Source organism: Rhinolophus ferrumequinum, assembly GCF_004115265.2.
Source record: "Rhinolophus ferrumequinum isolate MPI-CBG mRhiFer1 chromosome 15 unlocalized genomic scaffold, mRhiFer1_v1.p scaffold_54_arrow_ctg1_1, whole genome shotgun sequence".
Classification (NCBI taxonomy): domain Eukaryota; kingdom Metazoa; phylum Chordata; class Mammalia; order Chiroptera; family Rhinolophidae; genus Rhinolophus; species Rhinolophus ferrumequinum.
The window spans coordinates 10,795,390-10,811,271 of NW_022680357.1; the positions used below are offsets into that span (position 1 = coordinate 10,795,390).

General features: G+C 51.8%; 1 non-coding gene across 1 annotated transcript; it reads left to right on the forward strand.

Annotated features, from left to right (window-relative positions):
• The first annotated feature begins 2,566 nt into the window (after positions 1 to 2,566).
• On the forward strand, positions 2,567 to 2,670 carry LOC117019903 (small nucleolar RNA U13). Its single transcript, XR_004422588.1, has one exon. It is a non-coding gene; the product is annotated as a small nucleolar RNA U13 (small nucleolar RNA).
• The last annotated feature ends 13,212 nt before the right edge of the window (positions 2,671 to 15,882 follow it).

Below are 15,882 nucleotides of genomic sequence, written 5' to 3' on the forward strand. Positions count from 1 at the left end.
TTGAGGTTAAAATCAGTTATGGCTTTAGACTCAGTCTGGGTTCAGATCTGGGCGGACCCACTTTGTAGCTCTCGGGCAAGTCACTCCACCTCCCCGAGCTGTGGTTTTCTTTCTTGTAAGGTGACGCATTATTGATGCTCCTCTTCATATTGATGAGGTGTTGATATTAATTACTATTGATATTAATATGATAATAGTTCCTGCCTTACAAGCTTTTTGGGTGGCTTAAATGAGGCAGTGCGTGGAAATGCTTATGAAAGTACCAGGTGTGTCACAAGGTCCCATTGTATGAAGGTTCCCACTGCTACGGGAGGCAGGTTGGGCCGAGATCTATTGCAGATGGGTAAGTTGAGGCATAGAGTAGCAAAGTCCAGGGTAAGAGGCCTGGTTGGGGTGTCTGGTTCCTGGACCAGTTAGTCACCTGCTCTGTGACCCCCTTCCTCTCCTGAATTGGAAAGGCTCTGTGGGGAGTCGTGACATGCTGGGCCTCCAAGTGCCAGGTCTGGGTGACAGAGTCAGCTTCCAGCCCCGGGCACAAATCCTGTGGGGTCTTGTTCAGTGGAAGGCAGATTCTGACCCATGAGGCGCTGGTAGGGCCTGCAGTTCTGCATGTCCAACAGGCTCCCTGGAGGTGGGGGCTGCTCTCCTGTGGTGAGCCAAACTTTGAGTAGCCAGGGCCCTTCGTCAGGGGCACAGCTTACACGCATGTGCACATGTGTTCATCGAGCTGTACACTTCAGATGAGTGCACTTTACTGTATGTGGGTTATACCATGATAGAAAAGATCACACACAGACACACAGACACACACACACCCGATTTTGGGTGTTCCATGGCCAGAGAATTAAACGATATTAAATAACATTGAGGAAGAGATCCAGAATGGTCTGGAGAGGAACTCAGAATGGTTAATGAACCGTCCCGCAGGCCGGGCCCCCCCAGTGCCCCTCCGCCCTCGGCCTTACTCTCCCACCACCCCATCTTCTCTGTACCCCCTCCACAGAACCCCCTCCTCCCCCCCAGGTGCTGGGGTGGGAGTTCCCCATACCCCGACCAGCCTCTCCTTTCTGAGGAAATGCGTGTGGGCCTAGAGGCAAAGCCACCAGCTTTGTTGTCTGGCCCTCAGGAGGGAGGAGGGGAGATTTCCTCAGGTGAGGTTCCAAGAAGTGGGATTACTGCTTCAAAGGGAGTGCATCGTGTTAAGGCCGCTGATAACTCCTGTCCCACCTTCCGGAAGGGCCCTCCTTTGCTCGGTGCAGCCCATCCTTCTGCTGTCCCTTCCTCCCTTGCTGTTGGTGACCCGTGGGCCCTTCTGTGAGTGGCCTCTGCCCGCGGCACCTGCTTCCTGCCCTCGGCTGCCCCCCGACACTACCTGGCCCCTTCCCTCACCCGCCTGCCCCCACTGTCTCACTCTATTCCTTTATTTCCTCAGTGAGTTCCTGGTCCCCCAGGGCCGAGGAGCTGAGCGGTGCTGAACTGGTGTGTGAGGATTTGCTGTGTGGCCATGGGCCTCCACGTAACCTCTCTGTGCCTTGGTCTCCTTGGGTTGTTTGTGAGGGTGAAATGAGCAAACAAAAGTGGAGCCCTGAGAATTTTCCACGCATAGTAAGTGTCCAGTAACTGCCCACCTGATGTCCACAGAGTCACCCACGCCCCTGCCCCTCCTCGAAGGCCATCAGGCCCATTGGTGATGCCGGGAAGCTCCCAGCTCCCTGCCTGTCTGCTGAGGCCTGAGAGGCTCCGGAACAGAATCAGTTGGCAGGCCCGCCCTTCAGTCTCAGGGTCCGGGGTCTGGTGCTCAGTCTGGTGTCCGGGAAGCTATGTTGGTATGACCCGCCTGGGAATCAAGTGGGCTGAGGGGCCCCACAGTCCCTCCTGTGGCAGACAGTGAACCTGCTGAGGTCTGCCCCTCTGTTTGACTTCCTCGTCAGCACCTCCAAACCTAGGCTGCTGGAGACAGATGGAGGGTAGGGCCTGCTCAGGTCAGGCTGGGGGTTTGGAGAGTGGCAGCAGGGATGCACACAGGCCCCCCAAACCTATAAATCTCTTGGGATTGGAGGTTCAGTACACCTGGGTTTGAATCCTTGCTGTGCCTTTAGCGGCTTTGTGACCTCGGCCTTAGTTTTCTCAGATGTGAAATGGGTGTTTCCCCTCTGCAGAGCAGGCTGCCATTTCTCAGACCCAAGACCTACCGTGCCCTGGCTCCCTGTGGGTGCCCTCTGCCCAGGTGAGGGTCTCAGGAAATTCAGGAGCCTAGGAATGGCCCATTCCTGTTTACTTGGCAGGGGCAGATCAGTGAAGTTTCCATGGAAGCTAAGGGTTACTTCTGTGGTGATGGCGCTCTGGGAGGGGCCCAGAACAAGTTCCTGGCACCATCTCAGTTCCCAGAAAGTGGTCAGGGAGCCTCGGTTTACCCACATGTAAAAGAGTTTCAGTGACCTCTGACCTTAAAGCACAGATTCCCTGATTTTAGGATTTCAAGGATCAGTAGACTTGATGGATGGAGTTACCTCCCTACCAACTTTAAACATTTACCAAGTATGGAGTTTTAAAGAAACCAACTATGATCCTTTTGTAGTTCATAAGTGTGATGACGGGGTGTTCATGCTCTTATGTGACGTGTGCCTCCCTCACATCTTGTTACGACATCGCCACATTACCCGTCTGGCGTGAGGAAAAAAGAAGCCAGCTAATATCTACAGTTTTCACCCCTTCCTGCAAGGAAGGCTATTAATGCACACACGCAGAAATTCACACTGTCAGATGCAAGCCAGTCCCTACAATGGAATGATTTCCGTGAGCCCCTGTACCAGGCCAGGTATGAGCTCACTGAGACCTTGGTGCAGCCTCAGGCCAGGATTGGATGGTTACCGCCATTTGCCGTTGGCAAGTGGGTGCCCGGGGACATGAAGTGATGTGGCAAGGCCACAGAGCTGTTAGGTGGCAGATCCAGTATTGCAGCCCAGGGGTCTGGCTTCCTGTCTGCACTTTGCACCCCTAGGCCAGTGGTCCACGGACTTCAGCACATACAGTGACACCTGGAGAGCTGCCCTGGCGCTCCATAACTCTGGGTGGCCCAAGACCGTGCATCCCTAGCAAGCCCCCAGGTAACATTGATGCTGTGCCTGGGACCACCGCTGAGAACCACTGCTCTTTGTCCACTATTCCCCAGGTTCCCTGTAGCTAATGGAACACCTGCTTTTCTCTCTTTGCTTTGAAGAGGGGGTTGGGGGTCAGACATGGTCTGAAAATCTGCACATGGGACCCTCAACCTGCGCCAGGACACCAAGTTTGGGGCTGCCCCCACCACCACACACACACCTGGGTTGAGTGTTCCCACTTGACAAGGGAGACAATTGTGACCTTCTCTGCCTCGCTGCAGTGTGGCGTGGAATGAGGAGACAAACCCAGGGAGCCTTGGTGAGGAATCCTTTTTACCAGCCACCCTGAGACAATAGTTAACATTTCCTGAGCATTCAGTGCCAGAAAAAATTTTATGGATTTATTTATCAAACTATTACTGAGAGCTGTCTAGGTTCCAGGCAGGCACCGTTCCGAGTCTTTACATCTGGCAACTCACTTAGTGTCCATTACAAGCTAAGGATTGTCTTGTCCTCGTGTTATAAGTGAAGAAACCGAGGCACAGAGAGGGTGACTTACTTGCCTGAGGTCCCACAGCAAATAAGAGACCAGGTCAAGATTCCAAGCCATGCCAGGAAGCTCCACAGTCTGTCTCTTGTCCCAACCGTGGTCTTGCTAATGACACCCTAGCTCAGGGCTGGGTGCGGGAAGAGCTCTGCCTGGCTTACCTGGAGCAGTGGGTTCAATAATCGTCCCCCAAAAGATAGGTTGACATCCTAACCCCCAGAACCTGTGACATTATTTGGGAAAAAAGGTCTTTGCAGATGAAATTAAGTTATGGATCTTGAGATGAGAACGTCTGGGTTTAGGGTGAGCCATAAACTCAGTGATAGATGTCCTTCTAAGAGAAAGTCAGAAGGAGATTTTAGACACACAAACGTGGGGGTGGAGGCCAGGTGAAGATGGAGGCAGGAACTGGAGTCGTGCTGCTCCAAGCCCAAGGAGGCACTGAACCACTAAAAGCTGGAAGAGGCAAGGAGGGATTCTCCCCGAGCCCCCCGCCAGAGGGGGTGTGGTCCTGCTGACTCCAGGATGTCAAACTTCTGGCCTCCAGCGCCGGAGAGAAGAAATTTCTGTGGTTTTAAGCCACCTGTGTGTGGTAATTTGCTATAGCAATCCTAGGACACTGATATGCTTGGTGACCCTGAGCAAGTCCCCGGCTCTCTGGGCCTCTCTGTCCTCACCTCAGCCCCCACCATGCAGCCCCAGGTCTCCTGCTCGGTGGCCCCTGACACCAGCTGGCCAGGGACCTTTCCAGAACCTGTGGGGAGCGTGGTAGGGCGGGGAGCCTTCCCTGGTGGGTTCAGGCCTGGCCTGGCCTCCCTGTCCAGACAGGCTGGGCTGGGGTCGGGAGATGTGGGCTCCGGTGCAGACCTTAGTGACTCAGACATTACCCTTGGGACCTCAGTTTCCTCTTCTGTAGGATGAGAACCCTCTCACCACCTGGGCTCCTGTGAGCATTCCTCGGTTCTGCTGTAAACATGGCAGGCCCTCAATCTGTCGTGAATTTGTTTTCATTCCTTCAATGAGCTTTTACTGAGCACCTAGTACTGCTTGGCTGGCCATGCGACCCCTCGCAGGGATGTAGGTTGTTAGTGTTAGAATTCCGTCCACTTTAGTACCCAGGCAGACTGAGGTCCAGAGAGGTTACATCCTTCCTGGAAGGCACCCAGCCAGTAGGGACAGTCAGGACCCTAACCCAGGTCCCCGCCCTTCTGACAGCTGTGATTTCTGGGGGCTTCCTGGTGGGTGGGGGGTGGTGAGCGTTGGCCATTTGGGACGCGGGAGTTTATAGGGAGAGGAGCGTTTGTGCCTTGCTTGTGTATGTACGAGTGTGTGCCTTGTGGGCCTCCGTGTATGTGCCTGTGTACGCGTGCACACCCATGTGTGTACCTCTGTGTACCTACTGTGTGTGCATGTGTGTGTGTGTGAGTTTTGCTTTCATATTCGGTGCTGCTTAGGGGCCCTGATTCCTGTAAACCTCATGGTCTAGTTTCCAGCAGACTGCACAGCAGGGCGGTGGGCGCTGTGACCTCGGCGTGGTCTGACCTGCGGCTTCCCCTTCTCGCTCCTCTGGCTGCACGTTGCGGAGGGCATGTAAATGAAGGCAGGGCATCTGGCCCCACTGCCAGCTGCAGGGGCTGTGGCCTCTGTGGCTTGAAGCCTGAGGGAAGTCATGCTCTACCGGGGCTGGCAAGGGCAGAGCTGCCTCAGGAAACATGAGTGCGTCTTGGGGACCCATCTCAGCGGTCATCAGGGCCAACTGGCCAGAGAGAAAGACTCACGAAGGAATCCACCCACAGCATACCCAGCTGTGTGAGCCTGGGCCTCTGTTTCCCCTCCTGTCAAATGGGTGTGGGCAAGGGGGGAGTCCTCCGTGCAGGCAGCACGGCTGAGCTGCACGCAGGCAATCATAAGTGTGCCATGAGGGTGAGACATGGAGACTGGGCCATGGAGGGGACATCCTGTGGTGGGCCCAGCCTTCTCACACACCTGGGGAAGTCTGAGCATGGAAATAGCAGAGAGCGGCTGCTTCCCCATGCCGTTTCCGTTCCACTGGGAAATAACACTGGCTAACTGTTGTTGACATTTCTTATGTTCTAGGAGCTAAATGAGTGAGAGCTCCTTCTTTAATCCTGCAACTACCCCCATGTGGTCAACACTTATATTTTCAGTCCCATTTTGCAGATGACAAAATTGAGTCCTATTAAGGAATTTGCTCAGGATCACATGCTCGGAGGTGGGCAAGTAGGAATTTGGATCAAGCAGGTGCTGGCTTTAGAGCTGCCACCCTCCAGTGCCCTTCAGAGGCATCCCTGCTGGGGGTGGGGCTGCCCCTCAGCCCAGCGGGCAATGAAGGCCCACTGGCAGGAGGACCAGAGTGAGCACAGATGTGAAGGTGGGACGAGCTCTGCGCCTTGGGGAGCAGCGTGAGGTCAGGCAGAGAAGCAAGCGGCAGGAGGCAGAGGTGCTGGTGACGCTGGCGGGAATGTCCCCACTGGCTGTCTTTCTGGGTGAGGGAGTGACCTTGCTCACATCACCCTGGTATCAGTGAAGGGCACCCGCATCCGCCGGTGGCTCAGATCCCAAACTGGGGCATCATCCTTGACTCCTCTTTGTCACCCCTTCTCAGGCCACCAGGGGGGTGGACTGAAACCAGCCCCTTGTCCTCATCTGTTCCAGGCCTCAGCCATGTCCAGTTACTGTAGTCACGGCCTCCAGGCTGGTCTTCCTGCTTCTCTGCCCCACAGTCCATTTTCCACACAGCAGCCAGGAGTTTCTACTCAAAACGAAACCCAGAGCGTATCTCTCTTTCTCCTGTCCCCCGACCACAGAGAATCCCTGTCACATTGCGAACAAAGCGTGAATCTCTGCCTGATCAGCCCCTCACCTACCTCTGGACCTCACCACCTACTGCCCCGTCACTCACTACACCTACCGACACTAGGCCTTCCGGTCCTCAGATACACACGATCACTCCCACCCCAGGGCCTTTGCATCTGCTGTTCCTTCTACCTGGACAGTGCCCTTCCCCGGATCACTGACAGATCCTTTCTGCAGAAAGACCCAATCTCCACCCCTCCTGCTTCCTTTATGTGCATACACCTCACCCAAAAAAGTTTCTCTCTCTCCTTGCCCCTCACCAAACTATAAACTTCATAAAATCAGGAGCCTTGGGTTCTTTGTTCACTACTGCATCCCAGGGTCTGACACACATCAGGCATTCGGTTAATACTTGTTGAATGAAGAAATGAATCAAAGATCAGACTCAGTCTTTCTCTCTGTAAAATGGGGCTACATCACACCTCCCTGGCAAGGTGGTGGTGTGGTGCAGAAGGAACACTTACACACAGCCAGGGATCTTCTCCAAGAGCTCTCATCCAAGAGCTCTCTTGGCCACCATCCTGGAGCCTGGTTCCCTCCCGCTCCCCCAAACTCCCTGTCCTGGTACTTGGGCACAAGGGCCTTCCTGCGAGCTCCCAGGTTGGCACTGTCCAGACCCTCTGTAGCCAGTCTCGTGCACAGGCTCCTGAGAACAGCTTGGGGGTTGGCACCCAGACCCCAGCCCCAGGCTCCTGCAAACTGTCTCCCAGCCCAGCCACTGAAGCACCCGATGCAGTCTTTTGTTAAGGACCTCTGGGCTTGACTCACACTTCCTCTGTCCCCAGCTGGGTTCACTCAAATATGTCTCTGTTGTGCAAAGCTGAGGTTTTTGAGTCCTTCAGAAGACATTGCCTGAGCAGCAGTGCTGTATGCCTCAGTGAACCTACGGTGAGGGTCATGCCCCCCCAAGGAAACCTCAGTCTCAGCATAGTTAAGAAACTACCCTTTTCTGGCAGTTGGGGCATTCCGGTTTAGAGAAATAGCTTTGAGGCTCTGACAGGTGGTCCTCCTGTCCATTCCTCTGGCCCCCCAGCCTAACCCCGCTCAACACCCGCCAGGAGAATGCACCTGCTGTTCTTTCTTTCAATACCCTGCGCCCCCCACTTTTCCTTTCTGCCCCATGAAATAAGGCATTCCTATTCAGCGCCTTGCTCAAAAGGCTTTCTTTCTTTCTGTGCAAACATGCACGGTAATGCTTAGTCTCAATTTTCTAGAACAGTTCCACTTTCAAAGAACTGTCATCATTTCAAGAAAAGGGATCCATTACAGTTATAATAAGTTGGCCCAGTTTTCTTGTTTATACCCTTGGAAGATAAATCAGGTCACACTGCTGAGGGGGAAAGGAATCCTGGATTGGAACCTGTCCCCAGTTTCTGTTTGGAAAAGGTGTTCTTTGAAGCCACACGTACACCGATCCGAGGTGTTCTATGGCAGAGAAGAAACAGTCGGCCAGACATTCCAGGTAATAATAACCAGTCAGTTATTTTGGTGATATTAAACCCATTTTATCACATACACCCAATGGAAAGGACTCAAGCTTTGGAGGCAGACTTTCAGGGTCGGCTTCCTATTTGCTCTGTGGCCTTGGGCAAGTTACTTAACCTCTCTGAGGCCTGGGGTCCTTGGGGGTAGATTAAGGGCAGAGTTATCCCTGGACACTTTTCTTTTCTGGTTTGAACCTTTAAAAACAATACATAAAGGTGAAATTCACACATTAACCATTTTCAAATGTCCATTCACAGTGTTAGACAACCGCCACCTCCATCTAGTGCCAGAGCATTCTCATCAGTCCAGAAGGAGGCACTGTACCCATTAAGCAGCCATTCCCCGCTCCCCACTCCCCAGAACTCTTTCAACTTTAATGTATACACTGTTGGACTTTCTTGGGTCTCTGGGCTGAGCCCCCTGAAAAAGGAAATGGTGTTTTTCCGCTGGGTCACAGCCAGTGACAATAGGCAGCCTGCTGCCATTTGCCTGGAGTCACGTAGCTTGGGGCTGGGATTCTGCTTTGGCTGTGTGTGTGTGTGTTTGTGTACAGTTCTGTGAATTTTAACACGGGTAGACATTTACGTAACTACCACCACAACCAGGACACGAAGTAATTCCATCACCCCCGAAAGTGCCTTCCTACTGCCCTTGGTAGCGAGCCTCCCCGACCTCTCCCAGTCCCTAGCAGTCACTGCTCTGTTTTCTGTCCCTATGGTTTTAGTCACTGCAGGATGTCATATAAATGGAATTCTCCAGTATGTGAACTTTTTTTATTTCAGTTGGGGAACAGTGTGTTTCTCCAGGATGTCATCAAGTCACTTTTTCAATCTATTTTTTTTTGGGGGGGGGGCGCAGCTCACTGACCCATGTGGGACTCGAACCGGCGACCTCGGTGTTACGAGCACTACGCTCTAACCACGGAGCCAACCAGCCACCCTCTGTGAACTTTTTTTTAATGGACTTTTTTTTTTTTTTTTTTATTGGGGAAGGGGAACAGGACTTTTATTGGAGAACAGTGTGTACTTCCAGGACTTTTTTCCAAGTCAAGTTGTTGTCCTTTCAGTCTTACTTGTGGAGGGCGCAGCTCAGCTCCAGGTCCAGTTGCCGGTTTCCTAGTTGCAAGGGGCACAGCCCACCATCCCTTGCGGGACTCAAGGAATTGAACCGGCAACCTTGTGGTTGAGAGCCCGCTGGCCCATGTGGGAATCGAACCGGCAGCCTTCGGAGTTAGGAGCACAGAGCTCTAACCGCCTGAGCCACCGGGCCGGCCCACCTCAGTGAACTTTTGAGTCTGGCTTCTTTTGCCCAGCCTGATGTCCGTGAGGGTCATTCAAGTTGCTGCATCCATCGTTTGTCCACTGTCTGACCTTTGTCTTACTGAGTAGTATTTCATGGTGTGGATGGACCCCAGTTTGCTTCTCCATTCACCTGTTGAATAATATTGACATTGTCTCCAGTTTGGGGCGATCAGGGCATTCACAGATCTGCCAGAGACAGCGTCGAGCTCCTTCTCAGTCGTCTGTGGTTTACTGAAAAGTCAAGGACAATGTGGGTGAGTCGCCCAGGGCCATGTAGCCAGCAGCTGAGAGGGCCCTGCGTTCCACCACTCAGAGCTGCACTAACACGGTAGCACAAGCCACATGAGGCGACTGAGCAATTGAACTGAGGCCAGTATGAGATGGGCTGTCAGTGTCAAATACACAGTGGATGTCAAAGACTTGGAATGTGCAAAGGTCCTGAGGCTGGAGGGTGCCTGCTGTGTTTGAGGCAAGTGTGGTTGGAGTGGAGCGAGAGGGGCAGAGGTGAAGGCAGAGAGGTGACCTCATGGTGTCCGTTGCTGTGTCTGTCCCCCCACGTGACAGTTGCTCCTTTTGGGCAGGAGCTGGGTCTGCCTTGTAAGTCTCTAGGGCCCCAGGGCCAGCCCAGGGCCTGCCACAGAGTGGGTGCCTGTTAACGCCTATTGAATGAACGAATGCATGTTGGTGGGAACTAAATGCAGCTGAGCTAAACTGAGCAGTGGGGAGGGAGAAGACAAAGTGCCTGCCGTAGGGCCACCATGGTGTGTGCCTGGATCCAATACACAGTCTGACTGAGGTGCTCACTCCCCAGCTGCTGGGAGAGTTGGTGGTTGAGGGCTCCCAGCCGAGTCCCCCTCTGGGAATGGCCCCCAAGTCACACCCCAGCCTCCAGTGACTGGTCAACATGGAGTACAAAGGCAACATGGAGTACAGAAGGGTCCCTCTTTCCCCCAGATGGACCCTTCTGCAGGGCTGTTGCAGATCCAGAACTTATGGGGGGGATGGCGTCCCACTTTGGCTCCTCCCCCTGCTTCTCCTGCTTCCCCCACTCCCTGGCAGGTGCTGCCTCCAGTACACCTGCCCAATCTGCCAGCTTCCCAGAGAACTTGCCAAATCATAACCTTGCCATTCATTCATTCATTCATTCAACAGATATGTATTGAAAAAAATACTCTGTCCCAGGCATTGTTCGGGGACCCAGCAGTGACCCCAAACAGACCAGGACTGTTTGTTTGAAGCATGTGGGCCATCATGTTTTCACATTTCACCGAGACTGACTCATCTCCTGGCCCCACCATGGCCATGCCCTCCCCCACAGGTGATCTGATTCTGTTTCAGTTCCGTGGCCAGGCCCTTAGAGGATGTGGACTTGTGTTGGGGGAGGAAGGGGGCAGACCCAGGAAGCTCAGGTCTCTGGAGTCAGACAGATCCAGGCTCAAATCCCAGCTTAGTGCTGTTTTGCATTTCCCTAATGACTAGTGGTGTAGAGCATCTTTTCATGTCCTTATTCAGGTACCATTTGTGTATCTTCTTTGGCGAAAATTCTGTTCAAGTCCTGTACACGTTCTCCAAATCGGGTTGTTTGCTTTTTGTTACTGAGTTGCAAGTATTCTTTATGTACTCTGAATACAGGACTTTCATCAGATACAGGATTTGCAGATATTTTCTCCAATTCTGTTGATTGTCTTTTCACTTTCTTTATAATGTCCTTTGATGTGCAAACATTTTTAATTTTGATGAAGTCCAATTTATTTTTCCTTTTGCTGCTAGTACATTGTGAAGATCTATCCCCATGTTTTCTTCTAACGTTTTATAATTTTAGCTTTTACATTTACATCTTTGGTCCATTTTGTATATTGGATGAGGTAGGATCCACCTTCCTTCTTTTGTGTGTTGCTCCAGCACCATTTGTTGAACAGACTATTCTTTCCCCATTGAAGGATCCTGTTGACCTTTGTCAAAAAGCAACTGGAGATATATATGTTTGTTTGTGGACCCTCAATTCCATTCCATTGATCTATAGGTCTACCCTATGTCAGTGCCACATGAGTTTGATGCTGTAGTCTTAGTGCCTTTTGAGCCCCAGTCTCTTCCTCTGTAAAGTGGGGTTGGAGGTAGGTTCCAGGCAGCTGTTTGTGAATGAAATGAGCAGATAGATATAGCAGCAGGCACCGTGCCTGGCCAGTGGCAGTGAGAGAAGCAGTCGCTGTTAATATTATTGTTAGCCTGGAATGGTGGCCCTTACTTCTAAGAAGTGGGTTCTGCTTAGGGGCTCCTTCAGGAAGCTGGAAGTAGGGCTGGCCACCTTGAGAGTGCATAGGAAGGTAGGCATTACCCTTGGTGCAAGGGTCCTGGAGTGTTGATCCTTGAGGGATGTCACTCCACCTCTTCTTACCCACGTCCCCTGAACCCAGCCCAGGGCTGGCCTGGACCTGTGGCTTACATAGCTAGGCCTGTGGAAAGGAGGACCCCATGCTTTGACGTGGAGTTAAGATAAAGGAGCGCCGGAAGCCAAGAAGTGTCAGTCTGCCCAGCAACCTTTTGAGCCTTCTGGTGAGGGTCTGTGAATGAGGGAATAGGACATCTGCTTGTCCCTGGGTGGGGGAGGTCCTTAGTGATAGTGGGCCCAGCCTCAGAATCACTCTAGGGTCCTACTCACAGAGACTCTGATGCAGGAAGGCTGTGGGGGCCTGTAACCTATAATCACCCCCGACATTGTGGTATTGAAACAACTGTGCTGTGAGCACCCAGGAGCCCACCATTTAGGTTCTGCAATTAACAGCTTACCTTAGCACATCTCTATTCCCCTGTCCTCCTCTCCATCTGTCCATCCACCTTACTTTTTGTTGCATTTCAAAGTAAGTTGTAGACATTTCTACATCCCCCACCCCTGCATACTTTGGCATGCATCTCATTAACTAAATTTTAAGGTTTGATAGAACCTGTATTTAAAAAAAAAAAGTCCCCAGGGAATTCTTCCCTGGTGATAACCCAGGGTCGGGTAAGAGTCCCCCATCACCTGGGGGCTTGTTTACTGAAAGATACCTGAGAGGGATCCTTTGTTCCAGGTGGGGATAAGAATCCCTGGCTCCACCTCTTACCAGCTGTGCAGTGTTGGGCATGTCACATCACCTCTCCAAATCTCAGTTTCTTCGTCTATGAAATGGGCTTAAGCAAAGCACTTTCTCTTTAGGGTTGCCTTGAGGGGTCACTGAGACTCAGCACCTGAAGCACGGGTGGTGCTTAGCACACAGGAAAGGCTCAGCTAATAACTACTGCTGTTTTGAAGATGACACTGCATGGTTATCTTTCCAGAACAAACCCCTGTGCTTTGGGCGGTAGGGTTCCATCTTTGTTCCCAGCAACCAGAAACATTTACCTGGGAATTGGTGAATGGGTAGGTTGAGTGTAAGGCCAAGTCCCAGAATTCCCCTTGCCTTACCTTTGTCCTCAGGTGGCAGGAAATCCCCTTCCAAGAGGCTTTGATCTTCCTGGGAAGCTTGGGCCCAGGAAGGCGGTACAGGGGTTGCTTCTGGCACAGAGGGAGGGTGGGTGGCAGGTGGAGAGAGAGCTCATCTTTCATGGAGGGAAGGCTCACCCAGCATGTGTTGACACACCCCAGTTGTCTGCTCACGACAGTTATTTAAGACCAATTTTTCAACTTTGGGACTAGTGGAATGCAGCAGTCCCTTGGATATTTTTCAGGAGGTTCCAAGGAGCTGTGCTTTACTAAACACACAAGCCGCCCAGGGAAGCAGGAGAGCTTGAATTTTAGGGACCGAGTTTGCAGACTGGCCGCCCATGGGCCAGAAGTCACTCACAGACGGCTTTCGGGTCCACGCAGCCTTTGTTTGTCTTAGACTTGAATATGCTGCCAATACTTTTTTACATGTGGAGATTATATATTTAAAATGTCTTGAAATATCAAATCTGGCAACACTGGGCCCACATCCCCATGTGGCAACCATTGGCTGAGTGTGATTGCTCTCTTTATTGGGGCGCACGAAGGCCAGCTCGTCACTGCTACACCACTTACCTGCCTGGCTGCTGTTGGCATCTGAGTTTGGACCCCTGGACTAGCTGGTGAGCCGGACACAGACTCAAGTATTGATGGTTCAAGACAGAGTGCAGTGAGTATGGTAGATTCGGGCAGTGGCTCTCCACAGGGGGTGTCTGGGGACACTGGCACTTTGGGATGCCACAACTTGAGGTGCTACTGGCATCTAGTATGTGGAGGCCAGGGGTGCTGTACGACGTCCTGCATGCACCTAGGACGGCCCCACAGCACAGGACTAATCGGCCCCAAATGTCAACAGGGCTGAGGTTGAGGCACCCTGGATTTGGGGTGTCAGCAAACTGGTCTGGAAGGATGGGATTAACTTGGATCAGAATGGCTCACGCGTGGCTCCCTGAAGAGCTGCAGTCTTGGGGGAGGCAGGTACTTGGTGACCGGGCTGCGTTGCAACTGGGAGAGACTGGAGGAAGGCACGTAAGGCAGAGCAGCACGAGCAAAGGTGCGGAGGTACCTGTGATAGGGGAGGTGAGCAGCCGTGTGGACAGGGAGATGGTGTGGGTCCCGGGAGTAAGAAGGTGGGGGTCAGACGGACTTGGCTTTGAGAGCCGGCTCTACCCCTCACTAGCCATGTGGCCTCAACTGGCCCGAACCTGTTCCGTCACCTGAAAAATGAGGAGGAGAAATGAGGTTATGTAGGTACAGCCTTCTCCGTCCCCACTTCCCCTTTGCATTCTGCGTCCCAGCTGTTCTGGAATGCCGGCAGTCTGCTTAATGCTTCCTGTTCCCGCTCTGCTCTCGGGGCCCTCCACGTGCAGTTCCTCTGCCCGGAATGCTCACAGTCCAGATGTATGGACTACACCATCGGGAGGTTACAAACCAGGCGTTGATATGCTCAGACTCGTGCTTTGGAAAGATCGCTCTGCCAGCAACAAGGCATAAGGGTTTGAGGGTATGTGTGTGTGTGTACGCTCACACGTGTGCAAATTTGAAGGCCAAGGGAACGGTGGGAAATTCCCAGGCTCAGAAAAGGGGCCTGGGAGCCTCTGCCTTTAACCCAACTCCCTTCCTCTTCACTTCTCTGGCTTTAGGTACCTTGGGGAAGGCTAGTGGGAAGACAACTGGGCATGAAGAAGTAGGATTGTCTCTTGGTTCATGTCCCAGCTCCCTTCTCAGTCCAGGAGCCTGGTTACTCTCCAGCTCAGCGTTGAGATGTAGAGGTCAGGACCCCACAGAGGCTGTTGCCAGAGAGGTCGTGGGCAAGCCACCCAGCTTCCCCAGGCCTCAGTTTCCTCGTCTATGTAGAACAGTCCTTACAGAGTGTAAAGACCATGGGATCCTCCCTACAAAGCTCTTGGGACAGGACCTGCTTTATAGAAACCAAGGGCTTGCTGAGGTATACTCCCTGTGTGCCTGGGATTGCATGAGGCCCTGGGAGCACAGTCTCCTAAAGAGGATTTTGTGACTTGAAGGATTGATTGGTTTAGGATTTGTGGATTTTGCTGATTGGACATCCAACTTTTAGGAAGCAATTTCATTTCTAGGAATTTATCTGAAACGTGTGCACAAAGATTTGTCTCTAAGTAGGTTCACAGTAGCGATTTTATAAAGTGAACAATTGGAAATAGGCTTAATGTCCAACTTGTGGACATTGGTTAGACAGGTGTGAGGAGACAAATGGAATATTATGCAGTCAGTCATTCAAGAGGAAGCAGGGGAATATTTGTTGATATGGAAAGATGTTTATTAGTTTATTATTAAGTGAAAACAATATACAAAACAATACCTGTATATTAAAATTACATATACATACATTTTTTAAAACCTGGAAGCTAATACACCCAAATGTTGACTGTGGATATCTCTGAGTGATTTTTACAATGTTTTCTTATTTTAGATTTCCTTTTCTAAATTTTCACTAATGAATGTGCATTTCTTTTGTGAAAAATAGAGTAACCTATGTATTCTTTATTAACTTTTAAATTATTTTGTTATAAAATAAATAAAAATAGTAATAAAAGAAATAAAAGAAGGGGTAATTTTACTAGCTGTCCCTGTCCCTTTTCCCAGCCTTCTGTCTTCTTGATCACTCCCAATAAACATGGGGTCATCATGCTACTACTATTCCTTTCAGTATTTACTAGTATTCATTACCTCAGAGGGTCTTATATTAATTTCTGCTCCAAAAGACGCCTTAGAGCTGATAGTCCGGCTGGGTCTTATTTTCGCGGATACATGGTATGCAAGGGGCTGTAAAGATGAATGCTCACGTTCTCTAGGTGATTTGCAGGCACACCACATTTTGAGGTGCGTTAAACACGAGTTCTTCACCTCCCTCTATTTATCCTCTTTTCATCCCTGCATTCCTAGCTTGGGGGCGTTTATTTTACGTGCTCACGTGCACTCCTGGTGGCTAGTGGGCGCCGCTGGGCGGGGCGGCGCCGCTGGGCGGGGCGGCCCCGCCTCCCGTCGCCGACCAATGGCCGACTCCGCCAGCGCGCCTGATTGGTGCCCGCTGGCCGGGCCTCGCTGCCTATCAAAATTAGCGAGAAAAGGGCG